At 41.4% G+C, this 16,512-nt stretch overlaps 1 protein-coding gene and 1 long non-coding RNA gene across 3 annotated transcripts in view; one reads left to right on the top strand and one right to left on the bottom strand.

Moving 5' to 3' along the window:
- Positions 1-16,512, bottom strand: part of LOC107764229 (small ribosomal subunit protein uS2) — a 160,230-nt gene that overhangs the window by 12,561 nt on the left and 131,157 nt on the right. The window lies entirely within an intron of this gene.
- Positions 11,007-14,778, top strand: LOC142176806 (uncharacterized). Its single transcript, XR_012705612.1, has 2 exons — positions 11,007-11,596; positions 13,122-14,778. It is a non-coding gene; the product is annotated as an uncharacterized LOC142176806 (long non-coding RNA).

Below are 16,512 nucleotides of genomic sequence, written 5' to 3' on the forward strand. Positions count from 1 at the left end.
CATGGCTTCAATACACTAGCTCGAGCCTGTACCTCGTCAACCCTGGGCTCGATACCTGGGCTCGATATCTGGCACGATATCTGGGCTCGATCACAACCAAGAATGTCCAACAGAAGAGGAAAAATTGCACCAGCTTTTTAACTCCAATTTTTGTTCCGTTAACCATCCGAAATTCACCCGAGACCCTCGGGACCTCAACAAAATATACCAACAAGTCCTAAAACATCATACGAACTTAGTCGAACCTCTAAATCACATCAAACAATGCTAAAACCACGAATCATACCCCAATTCAAGCTTAAATGAAAATAAGAGTTTTCAACTTCTACATTCGATGTCGGAACCTATCAAATCAACTCCGATTGACCTCAAATTTTACACACAAGTCATCAATGACATAACGGAGCTATGAAAAATTTCGGAACTGGATTCCGACTCCGGTATCAAAAAGTCAACTCATCGGTCAAACTTCCAAACTTAAATTCTTGTTTTTAGCCATTTCAAGCCTAATTTAACTACGGGCTTCCAAATAAAATTCCGAACACGCTCCTAAGTCCAAAATCACCATACAGAGCTGTTGGAATCATCAAAACTCTATTCCGGGGTCGTTTTCTCAAAATATTGACCGAAGTCAAACTTAGCACTTTAAGGCCAACTTAAGGAACCAAGTGTTCCGGTTTCACCCCAAACACTTTCAAATCCCGAACCAACCATCCCCATAAGTCATAAATCATTACAAGCACCTACGGGAAGTTTTATATTTAGGGAACGGGGTTCTAAAAGTTAAAATGACCGCTTGGGTCATTACATTCTCCACCTCTTAAACAAACGTTCGTCCTCGAACGGGTTTAGAATTATACCTGGAGTGCTGAATAAGTGTTGATATTTGCTCCGCATGTCTTCCTAGGCCTCCCAAGTCGCTTGCTCGACTGGTTGGCCCCTTCAGTGGACTTCTACTACAGAAATCCTCTTGGACCTCAACTGGCGAACATGTTTATCAACAATGGCAATTGGCTCATCTTCATAACCCAAGCTATTATCTAGCTGAAATGTGTTGAAGTATACCACATGTGATAGGTCGGCATGATACTTCCAGAGCATAGATACATGAAAAATTGGATGAATTCCTAATAGGCTGGGAGGTAATGCAAGCTCATAAGCAACCTCCCCAACTCGTTTCAACACCTCAAATGGGCCTATAAACCTTGGGCTCAACTTGCCCTTCTTCCCGAATCTCATAGTTCCCTTAATTGGCGAAAACTTCAAAAGAAATTTTTCATTTACCATAAATGATATATCACGCACTTTCTGATCTGCGTAACTCTTTTGCCTGGACTGTGCTGTACGAAGTCGCTCCTGAATCAACTTTACCTTTTCCAAGGCATCCCTTACCAAATCAGTACCATATAGCTTAGCCTCACCTGGCTCAAACCATCCGATAGGTGAACGACATCGCCGACCATATAAAGCCTCAAATGGAGCCATCTCGATGCTGGATTGGTAACTGTTATTATAAGCAAACTCGGCCAAAGGCAGGAAACGATCCCACTGACCTCCAAAGTCAATCACACATGCCCTGAGCATATCCTCCAAAATCTGAATTGTCCTCTCTGACTGTCCATCGGTCTGCGGATGAAAGGCTGTGCTGAGCTCTACACGGGTCCCCAACTCACTCTGTACTGCTCTCCAGAAATGTGAAGTAAACTGAGGGCCTCTATCTGATATGATGGAAATTGGCACACCGTGCAATCGAACTATCTCCTGAATATAAATCTGGGCCAACCTCTCTGAAGTATACGTGGTCACAACAGGAATAAAATGTGTCGACTTAGTCAACCTGTCAACAATCACCCAAACTGCATCAAACTTCCTCAAGGTCCGCGGCAACCCAACTACAAAGTCCATAGTAATTCGTTCCCATTTCCACTCTGGTATAGTCATCTGCTGAAGTAGGCCACCTGGCCTCTGGTGCTCATATTTAACTTGTTGGCAATTTAGACATCTAGATGCATACTCAACTATGTCCTTTTTCATTCGTCGCTACCAATAATGTTGCCTCAAGTCATGATACATCTTAGTAGCACCCAGATGAATAGAATACTGAGAACTGTGTGCCTCTTCCAAGATCTTTTTCCTCAGTCAATCCATATTAGGAACACATAGACGATCCTGGAGTCGCAGAATACCATCCGCTCTAATAGTAACTTCCTTGGCCCTACCTCGTAGTACCGTTTCACGAAGAACCATCAAGTATGGGTCATCATACTGGCGAGCCTTGATCTACTCAAATAGTGAAGATTGGGCGACCACACATGCAAGAACTCGGCTGGGCTCTGAAATATCCAGCCTCACAAGTTTGTTAGCCAAGGACTGAATATCCGAGGCTAATGGCCTTTCCTCTGCTGAAATGAAAGCCAAACTACCCATACTCTCCGCCTTCCTGCTCAAGGCATCTGCAACCACATTTGCTTTGCCCGGATGATACAAGATAGTAATATCATAATCTTTTAGTAACTCCAGCCATCTGCGCTGCCTCAAATTTAGATTCCTTTGCATGAACAAATGCTGCAAACTGCGATGATCAGTGTAAACTTCACAAGACACCCCATAAAGATAATGCCTCCAAATCTTTAGAGCGTGAACAATCGCAGCTAACTCCAAATCATGTACTAGATAATTCTTCTCGTGGGGCTTCAGCTGACGTGAAGCATATGCAATAACTCGCCTTTCCTGCATCAATACATAACCCAAGCCAACGCGTGACGCATCGCAATACACGGTATATATTCCCGAACCAGATGGTAACACTAACACGGGTGCTGTAGTTAGTGTTGTCTTGAGCTTCTGAAAGCTTGACTCACAATCATCGGACCATCGGAATTGAACACCCTTCTAGGTTAATTTGGTCAAAGGTGCTGCAATAGATGAAAAACCTTCCACGAACCGACGATAATAACCTGCCAAACCCAGAAAACTCCTGATCTCCGTCGCCGAAGTGGGGCGATGCCAATTCTGAACTGCCTCAATCTTTTTGGGATAAACTTTAATACCTTCGCCCGATATGATATGTCCCAAAAATGCTACAGACTCTAGCCAAAACTCACATTTAGAGAACTTAGCATATAGCTTTTGTTCCCGCAATGTGTGAAGCACTAATCTCATATGCTGCTCATGTTCCTCCTTACTGCGCGAATAGATTAAGATGTCATCAATGAAGACAATGACAAACGAATTAATATATGGCATGAATACTCTGTTCATCAGATCCATAAACGCTATCGGGGCATTAGTTAAACCAAAAGACATTACCAGAAACTCATAATGACCATATCTAGTACGGAAAGCAGTCTTCGGAATATCCGAATTCCGAATCTTCAACTGATGGTACCCCGACCTCAAGTCGATCTTAGAGAATACCCTAGCACCCTGTAACTGGTCAAATAGATCATCAATACGCGGCAACAAGTACTTGTTCTTAATAGTGGCTTTGTTCAATTGGCGATAATCAATACACATCCGCATTGTTCCATCCTTCTTTTTCACAAATAATACTGGTGCACCCCAAGGCGATACACTCGGTCTGACAAACCCTTTGGCTAGTAACTCTTCAAGTTGTTCCTTCAATTCTTTCGGAGCTATGTGATACAGTAGGATAGATATAGGCTGGGTATCTGAAGCCAAGTCAATACAAAAATCAATATCACGATCAGGTGGCATACCTGAAAGATCTGACGAAAATACATCGGGGAACTCCCGAACTACAGGCACTGAATCAATAGCCGGAGTCTCTGCAGTAGTATCCCGAACATAGGCTAGATAAGCCAAACAACCCTTCTCAACCATGTGTTGAGCCTTTATAAAAGAAATAACTCGATTAAATGAACTAACAGGCGAACCCTTCCACTCCAGCTTAGGCAATGCTGGAATAGCCAAGGTAACAGTCTTGGCATGACAATCTAGAATAGCATGATATGGAGATAACTAGTCCATACCCAGAATAATTTCAAAATTGGTCATCTCAAGCAATAGGAGATCTGCTTTAGTTTCATAACCACAGAATGTAATAATACAGGATCGGTAGATCCGGTTCACAACAACAGAATCGACCACAGGAGTGGACACATAAACAGGAGTACTCAAGGATTCATGAGAAACACCCAGGAATGGAGCAAATAGAGATGACACATATAAATACGTAGATCCTGGATTAAATAATACTGAGGCATCTTTGCCACAAACAGAAATAATACCTGTAATCACGGCATCTGAGGCCTCTGCATCTGGTCTTGTCGGAAAAGCATAGAACCGAGCTGGAGCGCTAACTGTCTGGCCGCTGCCTGGCTGACCTCCACCTCTAGGACGGCCCCTACCCACCTGTCCTCCACCTCTGGGTGGTCGGACTATTGGTGGAGCAACTGGTCCGGTAAGCATAGGCTGCTGACCCTGCTGTACTGGTCTACCCTGAAGCCTGGGGCAAAACCTCCGCATATGACTGGGATCCCCGCACTCGTAATAACTCTTCGGTGCGATGGGCTGCTGATTAAGTGTCTGGCCCTGGGGACCTGAATACCCACTGGGAGGACCCTGAATAGCTGGTGGGCGGTAAGAACTCTCTGGGATAGCACTGAGATAAGGTCTCACTGGAGCACCTCGAGGAGGTGGTGGTGCTGGATATGGGGGTCTGCTGGACTGCCCCCTCACGAACTGACCTCTGCCCCCGGACGGAGCACCTCTGAACTCTCCAGAGTACCTGAACCGCTTAACTCTCATAATCTGCTCTCGGCTCCGCTGACGTACACCCTCAATCCTCCGAGCTATCTCCACAACTCGCTCATAAGAAGTACCCATCTCAACCTCTCGAGCCATAGTGGCCTGAATACCAGTATGTAAACCGGCTACAAACCTTCGCACTCTCTCCGCCTCAATAGGGAGTATCATTAGTGCATGGCGAGATAATTCAGAAAACCTCGCCTCATAATCAGTCACTGACATCTGACCCTGCTGGAGCTGCTCAAACTGAAACCGCAACTCTTCCCTTTAGGAGGGTGGAATATACCTGTCCAAGAAGATACGGGTGAACCTGTCCCAAGTCATGGGAGGAGAATCTGCTGGTCTGCCAAGAGCATAAGACTGCCACTATCTACGGGCTCTACCCTCTAGCTGAAAAGTAGCGAAATCAACCCCATGGGATTCCAATATCCTCATATTGTACAGTCTATCTTTGCAACGATCAATGAGATCCTGTGGATCCTCATGTCGCTCACCCCCGAAGACAGGAGGATGTAGTCTAGTCCATCTGTCCAATAGTTTCTGAGGATCGGCGGCTACAGCTGGCCTGGGCTCAGGTGTAGCTGCTGCCACTGGCTGGACTCCACCCACGGGTAGTGCACCCTGGGTCTGATATACAGCAGCTGCCTGTCCATGAGCCTGCGCGGTAGGGGTCTGTGCTCCCCTGCCCGCCTGAGATGTGGCTGGGTCTGCCGGAAATAAACCGGCCTGAGTCATATTGTCCATGAATTGCAGCATACGACCCATAACATACTGAAATCCCGATGCAGATGTGAAGTCCACCGGAGCTGGCTCTGCCACAGGTACCTCACCCTGCTCCTCAATAATGGGATTCTCTGCTGGATCCACTAGCGGCATAACCGGAATAGTCCTGGGACGTCCTCGCCCTCTACCACGGGCTGGAGCCCTCCCTCGGCCTATGCCTCTGGGGGAGTAGCTCTTCCCTGGTCTGAAATCTCATTAGAGCGTGTTCTCACCATCTGTGAGAGAATAAGAGAAGGATATTTAGTACTACATCAATTGCACGATGGAATATAAAGAAAGGTAGTTTCCTAACATCATATAGCCTCTCAAAGATAAGTACAGACGTCTCCGTACCGATCTGCAAGACTCTATTAGGTCTGCTCATAACTTGTGAGACCTACGTGAACCTAGTGTTCTGATACCATGTTGTCACGACCCAATTTCACCTATAGGTCGTGATGGCACCCAACACTACAGCTAGGCAAGCCAACTAATAAGTCAATCGTACATTGGTTAAACTTTTATTCCAAAAAAATAATAAAATACCAACTTCTACCAATGTGTGTGCCAAGACCCGGTGTCAGCATTGTATGAGCATCTAGTAGATTATACAAAACTCCAAATACTGTCTGAAATGAAATAGACAGAATATAAATATAAGAAGAGACACTGGTAGCTACAGAACGGCTCAGAAAGGTAGCTCACCACTATGCCTCGGGATGACATGGGTATGTGATGATAGGTCCTCCACTAGTACCTGTCTCAGATTCTGCACAAAAAGTGCAGCAAATGTAGTATGAGTACGTAAACAACGTGTACCCAGTAAGTATCAAACCTAATCTCGAAGTGGTAGAGACGAGATGACCGACTTTGACACTCACTATGGGTCAATAATAATAACTGAAATAAAACTAGGATATTTAAATCAACATGATTTACAGAATTCACAATAATTTATTTAATCAGCAGAAATAATCAAATTCCTTCAAATGTAACAATTCTCAATATATTAATTAAATTTCTTCAATTCAAATAGTTTCTAATTTATCAATTAAATCTCATTTACAGGAGTAATAATTAATTCCTAAACAAGCAAGAATAATAATTCATTAAATTTCAAGAATTTTTCAATTTATTAATTAGCTTCACAAGCTGAAATAAATTATTAAAGTATCGTGTAATTATTATTATTAAGCACGATTTCTGCCGAGGACGTACGGCCCGATCCAGAGTGTCGTGTACACTGCCGAGGGATGTGCGGCGCGATCCATAGATGCATCTATCCTGCCGAGGCGTTCGGCCCGCTCCACAAGAAAGGAGGACATTTTCTTATGTGCCTCCGGAAGGAGAGTATATTTATTATAAGATAAATTTGGGAGGAGAACAATTTTTTTTAACAATTAATTGATTTAAACAGATAATCAAGCCTATGAGATTTCCATATTTTTCTACTTTTCATAACAATTCACAAGTAATTCATGCTTTGAGTCTTAAACTACCCGGACTTTAGCATTAATAGTAGCTACGCACGGACTCTCGTCACCTCGTGCATACGTAGCCCCCGCAATTAGCAATAATTATTCAATTTAATCCCTATGGGGTAATTTCCCCCTCACAAGATTAGACAAGAGACTTACCTCGTCTTGCTCCAATTTAATCCACAATTTTGCCTTTTCCACGATTATCCAACTCTATCTGGCTCGAATCTAGCCAAAAATAATTCGATATAATCACTAAAAATTATAGGAATCAATTTTATAAGAAAATACTACATTTTCAATAAAAATTCCGAAATAAATTAAAAATTTGCCTGCGGGGCCCACATCTCGAAATCCGGAAAAAGTAATGAAATCCGATAACTCATTCAATTATGAGTCCAACCATACCAGTTTCACTCAAATCTGACTCCGAATCGATACCGAAATCTCAAAATTTCGTTTCTATGAGATTTTTAAACTTTTCCAAATTTCAATCTCAAAACACTAATTTAATTGTGAAAATAATGATATATTTATGTTCATAGACCAAATTCAAGTTAGAATCACTTACCCCAATGTCTTTTCCTTGAAAATCTATCAAATATCGCCTTTGCTCAAGCTCCAATTTGTTAAAAATGACGAATGGGACGAATGCCCTCTTTTTATAAAACTGCCAGCAGCCTTCGGAACTGGTCCTCGAACTGGACCTCGATCGCGGCTTCGATCACAGGCTCAAGCCTGGACCTCGGTCATGGCCTCGATTAGGGCATCGAGGCTGGACCTTCGATCATAGCCTCAATCATGGCATCGAGCTTGAGCCTTCGATTGTGACCCTCGATCTTGGGTCTCGATCCTGGCCCTCGAGCCTTGCCTTCGATCATGGCCCTCGAGTTGGACCTTCGATCATGGCCCTCGAGTTGGACCTTCGATCATGGCTTCGATACACTAGCTCGAGCCTGTACCTCGTCAACCTTGGGCTCGATATCTGGCTCGATATCTGGGCTCGATCACAGCCCAGAATGTCCAACAGAAGAGGAAAAATTGCAACAGCTTTTTAACTCCAATTTTTGATCCGTTAACCATCCGAAACTCACCCGAGGCCCTCGGGACCTCAACAAAATATACCAACAAGTCCTAAAATATCATACGAACTTAGTCGAACCTCTAAATCGTATCAAACAATGCTAAAACCACGAATCATACCCCAAAGCTTAAATGAAAATAAGAGTTTTCAACTTCTACATTCGATGTCAGAACCTATCAAATCAACTCCGATTGACCTCAAATTTTACACACAAGTCATAAATGACATAACGGACACAAGTCTCAAAATGCTGACCAAAGTCAAACTTAGCACTTTAAGGCCAACTTAAGGAACCAAGTGTTCCGGTTTTACCCCAAACACTTTCAAATCCCGAACCAACTATCCCCGCAAGTCATAAATCATTACAAGTACCTATGAAAAGTTTTATTTTTAGGGAACGAGGTTCTAAAAGTTAAAATGACCGCTTGGGTCATTACAGTTGCAATGGCTGACGAAGTAGCATGACATCATGAAAATAGTCTACTCGTCTCTGGGCAAGTGTGAACATCATTGAACCGTCTAATCTTGAAGACATTTGATTTGTGTAGACTTGAAGATCTAAGACTCCATTTGCAACTTTCATCCATGCATTTAAGACAATATCTGTTTAAAATATAGTGTTATAATAATACACTTTTTCTGATTTTTACACTTGTATCCCTAATAAACAAGCAGTATACATATGCAATCTTATTATACAATAATACAAGCAATATACACAAAATTACAAAGAAGTTCAATCTCATACGTAGAAATCATACCTTGTTGTAGATGATCTATCCACTATAAATTGATATTTTTCTCGTATTGCGTAGTGCTTCATTACACTAATGAGTGTATCTTTGTCCCAATATAACTGTCCTCCTGTAATTTCTTCATGTTGTGGATTGTTTATTATACAATTTCCCTTCATTATTTCAATTTTGTCTTCTTTTCCATGATTATCCATCATCTCAACAATATTAGTTCCGTGTACTTCTTCTACGTTCTAACATAGTAAACCAGCTGAAGTTGTTGCGAGTAAGTTGCCACCCAAGTATGAACTTGAATATGAGCATTCAACGCTTGAATACAGAGTTTTCAACGTTATGCATAATGAATATTCAGTGATATCCATATTTTTCTTTTTTATCTCCATATACAAGCGCACACTCATATCATTGTATATTGGAATTACTATATAGCCATTCTTCACTGTATATTTTATCTCCATCGCATTTGTAATTGAATCTATATCCAATTGCTTGTATATCTCATCAATAAAATACTCATAGCTACATCCCGAATTAATCAACGCGCCATTAATAAGGAAATTAACAAATTTACTTTCACTTACCCATTCACCACTGTGTTGATGTAAAATCAAAATCAAAATTAGAATAGTAGTTCCAACATTCACAATCTCCATAGACATTAGTTGAGTTTGTCGATTTTGTATCAATTTCACAATTTAAGAACAAAATCGCAACTCTATTAAGCTGATTGTAGGCCGCAATTGTGCAAAAACTTTGAATTTCACCGTAAATTTTTTGGAGCTCTTCTCTAGGTTTAATCTTCAGAAACCCTAGATTTTTTTTGACAATGTGAATAATTGGGCGACTTTTATAGTGTTTGGAGATTGAAGATCCCATAATGAACGCGTGAATTTAGGTAACAAAATCGATTAGGAGTGCTTTCCTTTTCGTTTGAGTTGAGCGTATGGTTTTAACTTTTTCAGTTGCTAGCATTTATTATTGTTTTTAGGCTATTACTTGTAAAGGGTTATTTTGTGGCTATTAGGTGATATAAGTTTGGCCCTAGTTGCTACAAATGAATTTCTCTCTAAAACATTACTCATATTAGGTTCGACCATTGTGGATTTTTGGGTTGGCCCAGCTTATTTGTAGAAATGGCGTAGACGTGCCACTTTCCGATAGTGTCTTTGAAAAGGGATTTTGGCATGGTGTGACAACTTACCCACATAATTGGCAGAAAAAAAGTCTTAGTTATAGATATTGGCATCAGATAGCTAATAAATGTATATCATAACAATAAAGTATATATCAAAATATATATCACAACTTTATTTTCTTTCTTCGTATATCAAAATATATACCACAACATTATTTTTTATTTTTTGTATATCTAAAATATAAAATTATAAATATAGTTATCTATAATTTATTATTGTCTCTACATCCAAGTGTATAACAGAAAAATAATTATATTTTTTTTGTATATCACAGTGTATAACATATCAAATAACGTGTATACCAAAATGTATATCACGAGTCACAACTTTATTTTTGTTCTTTGTGTATATTAAAATGAACATAAAAAAATTATTTTCCATCCTAGTATATTTCAGTGTATAACATATAATTTCTTATAAATATACATAAATATATATGTTAGAAATATATTAATATTACAAGATGAGAATTTCCTAAAATCAAATCAAATCTCAAAAGAAGAGGGGCGGCGAATTTTGGGGAAGGAGGCAACAAACTTATTTTATTTTTATTTTATTTATGTAAAAAACAAAACCTCTCAAGAAACGGCTATAGTTGACGGATTCTGCGAACTTGTGGTCTTTCAAAGAACGGAGGAGACGAGGGGCATCGAGGCAGCGAACAAGAGGGAGGGAGGAGGCAGCAAATTGGTGAGAGAATTGTTTTTGGGATATGGCTATATAATGCCAATTGTTTGGGGCAGTCTTTACAAAACCTAATATAAGACTATAAATTTGCCAATTCCTCTTATGTGTTGTTATCTTTGTGTCATTTTCTCCTTTGAAAAATAGTCCTTGGAGTTCCAAATCACATCCCTGAAGTTTTGGGGGAAGTGCGGATACCCAAATCTAGTATCGCTATTTAAGAAGGCTTGACTTAAATGGTGAGGAATGAAGCACAACTACAATATATAGGTTTGTCAGAATTGTTTTTATATTAATAGTGAAGGCGCGCCACACTAACGGGCCTTCTTCTTGTAATATTCACGCCCCAAACCTGACGGACCGTTAAATATAATTTGAGAAGAAGGCCCGCTGACTTATCGCACCTTCGGTGTAAATTTTAAAATCATCAGAAGATTTTATCAGCAAACGTGCCTTCCTTGCATTTTTAATTTACACAGGAGGCTCAATGTGCTAATGCGCCTTCCGTTGTAAACTTGTAATTAAAACCCTGACACGGATTTGACTGGTATGACGGTTCAACTTTATTAAAGGTGCTTTCATTAACCGTGCTTTCAGTATTAATACTGAAGGTGTGCTTCTTTGTCGCGTCTTCAGTGTTTATACCGAAGGTGCGCTTGCTGACCGTTCCTTCAGTCTAAATATTGAAAGTGTGCGCTTTAAATGTGTTTTCCTTGTAATTGTTAAACTCTCCTCCTTTCTCCTCCATTTCGGTCGAACTCCTCCATTTTCAACCGAAAATTCCTTCAAGTTTCACCGGAAAAATAACCCTATATCGGTCCCCCCCAAAAAATCACACTATTTTCGGAACAAGCTCTTATTATTCAAGTAAGTTTTATTTCTCCCATTTTTTTTTGCCCTAAATAGATTCTTGTTATAGTTTGATTGGTTATGATTTTATTTGTTTTCTATTGAATTCATGTCTACTTGTTGCATTTTGATTATGTCTAAGTTTAATATTAGAACAAATTTAATTGTTATGTGAGCAAAAATATTAACTTAAATTCCTTTTATTTGTAGTGAAATTTTTTTAACCATTAGTAGTATTTTTTGTTATATTTTGATTGGTAGTATATTATTTATTTGGTTATAAAAAAATATTATCTTATTATTATTTTGATTGGTTGAATTCATCTTTAATTGTTGTATTTTGATTATGTCCAAGTTTGAATATTAGAAAAAACATCGCTTTAAATTGCTTTCTTTATTGTGAAAAAAGTTGATCATTAGTAGTAGTTGAGTGTGTAGTATTGAAATGCCTAATTTGTTCAATTATTTGTACACATGATTTACGTAGATTATATAGTATTGTATTTCTCGAGGTAAAAAATTATATAAGCGGAAAAAAGTATCGCTTTTAGTAAAATTTATAATACTAAATTTTAGAACTGAATAATAATTATATTAAAATTTATCCAAAAATACATAGTGACACGATATTATTGATTATGTTAGTAAGACCAAGTGAAGAATGAGTCATGCTATTCAACTCATAAGCTGCCTAATGACAATTCTATCCGCATTTCATATAACATACATAAACGTTAAGGTAGGCAATAGTTGATGTGAAGGAATAAAATGGGGACTTTTTTAATTTTCGTCACTGTCAGGAATAACCATGTATTCTTCTTCGCCCAACAACTTCCCGGCAACAATATGGTACTCCATAGTCCAATGTTTGTGGTAAATATTTTAGAAGTCCTTTTCATTCTTCAATTGTTGGGCATACTGGATATGTTTGATCGTGATGTAATTTTGTGTTTTCTAATACCGCCCAATGATCCTTTTCACTCCCCTCCACCATGTTTAGTTCATTCAAAGCATGAAAGGTGTCTAGTGCTTTTTTCATCTCTAAGATTTCTTTCATCAAGTGCTGGATAACTAGTGCTTCATCTCTGAACTTGCATTCTTGGAAAGTTGCTGAAACTGCTTGTGGTATAATGAGGCTGTGCCAGTGACATAATACCTCATAATCACAATTCTTCGAATATAACTCGACCCATTGAAGTTTTTTACCCCAAACTCGAACTCCTTCAGGCTTTGTTGAGTGTGCGGTACCTTTAATAATGTGTCCTGCTACTCCCAGATCTATATAGATAGAAATTGGTTAATTTTGTAAGGGGCAAAGAATACTATTCCACTTTTTACCCGAAAGATTGATATAACAACCTAGCATATTTTTTTTTCAAAATATGGTTCAATTCTATTTAATATTTCGCTCTTACCATGGAGGTTTCGTGAACTACCTTCTCCTTTTTGCCTTTTCTGAGTTTGTTCAATTCTCACCGGTAGTATACCCACATCCACGACAACATCTTCATATTGATCCAGTTCCCTTTCATTTGGCATGAAGTCGCAGGTAGTGGATGGGTCCGAAGACACAACTGCATTGGAGATGGCCAAAGGAAGGGCACAACTTAGGTCACGTGGTAGGCCACCAGAACGAGTTAGATGTCATGGCGTTGATGCACCTATAGTGAGGCGGACTAAGCCTGTCGATACAGATGGGCATGAGCAGGCATATCCTCATAGTCTTAGACGTCGTGCTGAAATTCATGCTAGGCCTTGTGGCACGTGGATGTATTGTCCGGTTTATCATTACTTTTAATTTTTATTTGCTAACTTGATATCGTTTCACGTGAATGTATTGTCTTGTTTATCATAATTTCTGAATTGTTCACGAGATTCAGTAGTCAGAATTTACGTTTTGTATAAATTAATTTTTTAGAACGTGCACGTGAATTTGTCATGTCAAATAATGTGCCATCATTTTACTATATAAACTACACTTCTTATCTACGAGATTCTAACATAATATTTTTGATTTAATAAAAAAATAAATAATATTTCGCGGAATCCATTCCAATGGAATGTTAACTGCACAATCTACTATCCATGCGAGATATTTAATGCAATGGGTCAACACTGGGCACCAGAGGAGCAAGAATTTGCTCATTCACTAGACTCTAATAGTCGTTACAATCGGGACTACAACAATGAAATGAGACGTGAATGACACTAATCGTTTGGCACAAGCAAGAAATTTGGAGCAGAAACTACCTAAGTTATCGCCTCAACCGTCCAAGACGCCGAGTTTTCCAGATGCCGCGCGGTACAACAAAAGAAGTCAATGTCGCTCTCAATCGCATCCGTGAAGAGAATAACAGGATGCGCATGCGTTGCGTTAGAGTAACTTTGAGTCATGATGGCTACATGGTAACACCCGTTTAGAACTCGGATTGTGAGATGTCGTATGGAGATAATTTTCCACAAAATAATAATATTGCTCTATAATGTAATAACTTTAGGCGTGCCTTTATTGCCGATTTGACAAGGCATCAACATAACACGTTTACTGTCATGGGCTGCTTTCCATCATCGACCCATGACCCCTTGGACGCGTCCCGTGGCGTCCCGGCAAGCCTCCCAACGCCTAGCGCCACGGTCGGTCCCGTAGTCTCGGCAGCGCCAAGTGACAAGCGAACATGCGCCTCTGTCGCCCTACCGATAATCAATGCCAGCGCCCAGCGGCTGACCAATGCCATCAGTGCCGCGCGCACCGACAATGCCGCGCGCCCAAATCATCATATTGCCAACAGCGCCGCACACCCAGACAGTGCCCCGCGCGCAGACCCAATGCCAAGCACCAGCGCCCAGCCGCTGGCAGATCCAAATAGTGCCGCGCGCGCCCACAGCAATGCGCGCGCAGACCCTGCTGCTCAAGACAAAGTTGCTGCCATCGGACTTGCTTCCATAGAAGACTAAGTCCTTTTCATTGTAATTATAGAGTAGTTTTACTTCATTCATTTTCAGTGTGCTTCTACAGCTTTCTTAGGTCAACTCATGTAACTTTGGTTTATTTTTTTTAAGCATTATTAAGGGGGACCAAAGCATTCAAACATTCAAGCATTCAAACAATTCTCTGTACTGGTGTCTCTCCCCCCCGACACCGCATAGCATCTTGTAATAGCTTTCATCATCATCATCAATACAATCATCAGCTTTCATCATCAGTTGCTCATTTTTCGCTGCTCAATTGTTCACGACATTGGTTTTCCCGTACGGCACTAACAATCTAGTCTAGCGTACGGCGAGGACCTCAGTTGGCGCATAGCAACCGCACTGACATCGGTTGCTTAGCCTTACGTCGCCCTTCCAAGGAACTTCAGGAAGGCGCCACGTAACAGTTGGTATCAGAGCCTAGGCTCGACATCGGACGAGGGAACTCATTGCCATCATCATCACCATTTCTGACCATGGTGAATCACGGGGATCGCATCACGACCCTAGAAGAGACGGTTGACGCATTACGGCCCATCGTGCATACGTTGCCTGATCTAAAAACCAGCCTAGTGCAAAGGTTGGACGACCTGGACCGCAGAATGCGGCAGGCCGAAAATGACATAGCAAACATCAGTCAAGACTCGGAGGAAGACCGGCAAACGGCTGCCGTCGAGGCAACCAAAATTCATGGCCAATTTGAGGACCTCCAATAGGAGCGTGCCGAGGATTTAGCCCATCGGGAACTAGAGGCAAACAGACTGACAGTCATGCAGCAAACCATAGACAACTTGATAGGCCAGCTCAATGTTGTTAATGCTGCCCTTCAAAGCCTGCTCAAAGGAGGCGAAAACCACATCAGGGGTGCCATGAACATTGCCCCCATGCCACAAAAGCTGAAAATTCCGGAGCCCAAGCCATACAACGGAGCCCGGGATGCTAAAGAAGTGGAAAACTTCATCTTCGACATCGAACAATACTTCGATGCCGTTGGACATTTGGAAGAATCCAAAAAGGTAGCAACTGCTGCCATGTATCTTCAAGGCGATGCAAAACTCTGGTGGCGAGTCAAATACGAAGCCATCAGGGCCGGTGAAGATACTCTCCAGACATGGGCAGAACTGAAGGCCGCCATACGCCTGCAGTTCTTCCCCGAAAATGTGGAATACAATGCACGGAGAAAGTTGCGTGAACTCCGCCACACCAGGTCAGTGCGGGACTACGTGCGTGAATTCTCCGCACTCATGCTAAACATACGGGATATGGGGGACAAAGACAAACTGTTCGCATTCATAGAAGGTTTGAAACCTCATGCTCGTATGGAGCTGCAAAGACAACGGGTAGATACCCTGCCCAAGGCCATTCAAGCTGCTGAGTGCCTTGGGGATTACCAGTTGGAAACTCAGAAGGATAGGCCCCAGCCGCCTGTCCGAGGGGGATACAACGGGAGCCAACCTAGCAACGGTGGCCCCAACAGAAACGGAGGAGATCGAGGTACATCCAAATCCAAGACTCCTTCCTCAAGCAGTAACACTACTGCATCAGTCAACAACCATCAGGGGAGAAAGCACCCATCAGAATGCCGTCATTGCAGCGGGGAACATTGGAATAATCAATGCCCCAACACACAAGTCAATGCTCAACAAACTGTTGACGATGACGAGTCAGATGCCGACGACTCAGACGGCATTGATCCAGTAGGTGCCTTCAACGCATTTGTCGGCTCCATTCATGATACCTTGGCAGGAACCAGTACTGGCAACCCCAAGAAGAAGGCATTCCCAATCGACAAGAAAGGGAAAGGAAAGGCGGACGAGAGGCCTCCCACATCACAAAAGAGGACCTTAATGTTCGTTGACATGAAAGTAAACGGCAGACCTATTCGGGCATTGATAGACACGGGTGCTAGCCACAACTACCTGGCCTCAACTCAGGTGCAACGCCTCGGTCTAGCAGTGCAAAAA

Source organism: Nicotiana tabacum, chromosome 22 (assembly GCF_000715075.1).
Source record: "Nicotiana tabacum cultivar K326 chromosome 22, ASM71507v2, whole genome shotgun sequence".
In the NCBI taxonomy this organism is placed as follows: domain Eukaryota; kingdom Viridiplantae; phylum Streptophyta; class Magnoliopsida; order Solanales; family Solanaceae; genus Nicotiana; species Nicotiana tabacum.